Source organism: Chondrus crispus, genomic scaffold (genome assembly GCF_000350225.1).
Source record: "Chondrus crispus Stackhouse genomic scaffold, scaffold_123, whole genome shotgun sequence".
Taxonomy (NCBI): Eukaryota; Rhodophyta; class Florideophyceae; order Gigartinales; family Gigartinaceae; genus Chondrus; species Chondrus crispus.
In genome coordinates, this window is record NW_005178989.1 from 44746 (window position 1) to 46262 (window position 1517).

A 1517-nucleotide genomic window follows, 5' to 3' on the forward strand; every position below is an offset into this window, starting at 1 on the left:
GGGGGAAATGAATTCCCCCCACAGAGAAAAAGAATACGGGGTTCGGTTTACACCCCCCCCCCCCCCCCCCCCCCCTCCCACCCCAATACTTCCGGGCCTCTGTCACTTCGCCCTCCCGCCTCCCGCACTTCTTTTCGCAGCCCGATGAATACACCCCATCCATACGGATTCTTTTGCAGTTTTTCCACTACAGTCGGCTTGGGCATAGGCAAGCCACGACCAAAAGAACCGCCACACGCGCGGACGCCACTGGTGTGGTGAACGTGAGGGGAATGAGACGCAGAAGGTGAAGGCGTCAGAAGCAGTGAACACGTCCATGTGAAGTTATCGATCGCTGATCGCGATTCGTGTTGCATTTATTTCTCTAACAATGAGGGGGGCCTGATCGCGATTCGTTGGACCCCATCCGGATCAATTAAAATTATTCTTTTAAATACATCAAATCTCATCTGATCTGTAACCAGTGATCCAGTCAATGTGGCCGAGTGGTTAAGGCGCGACACTCGAATCAGCGACGATGCAATGTCGTCTCTTCGGAGGCCTAGGTTCGAATCCTAGCATTGACGAGAACACAGGGTGATTTACTTTTAACAATCGTTTCATCCTTTCTTTTTGGTGGTGAGTTACAATAACATGCAGGGAAGATGGACTTTTTTTGCAATCCGTCGATGCCGCAACATGCGCTGAATTTATTGTGCCATGACATGAAACTGAGCACGTCCCTTCCATGATGGCCTGTCGTCTTGGTCTGCGGCGGCCTCCGACCCTTGTATTGATGTACACGCTCAATGTACACTCGAGTGTCCTTTTTTTGAATCGGGCGTGCGGCCGCGGCTGTACTTTTATCGCTAATGATCCATTCGCATCCACCAAACCCCCGTTCTCTAACTCCTCTGATCGCGGTCAGAATCTTCCCATCCCTGTCCAGTAACCTTCCACGGCACGGTCAAATCAACCGCGCTGCAATCTTCCCGTGCTCAGCCCCCCTTCGTTCCAAAGTCACGCCTCTACACCACCTCCCATACCATGTGCCTCCAATTCACCTCCAAGCCGACACTGACACCGACGTCCTCAGCGGCACAAAGCCAAATGCCATTTACCTCGACAGGTAGATGCGCTAGTACCTCCGCCCTGCCCGCTTTCGAAGCCAAGGATGCCGGCAGCAAAGCCGGGTTCCCTGACAAATAGTGTCTGTTAGTAATCCTTAGACCATACTGCAAGGCAGACGCTAGAATCCAGGACAGCAAGCTTTCGTTCCTCGTTTCTAGAGCAGAACGACATCTGAAGCCGCACGCCTGCAACACGAGCACACGAGCACACGAGCACACGAGGCATAAAAGGTCCTACGCACACTTGCCGGATCCTGTACTGTATGACCTGAGCAAACCCCCTCGAAGTACAGGGTTGCTACATTAACGTATCACCATGCCAAGCGCAGTCACAATTTATTGTTGGAGATAGGAACCCTCTCGCTTCGGCCCGACACAACCGTCTTCGAGTTGCGAGACTTCATCAGG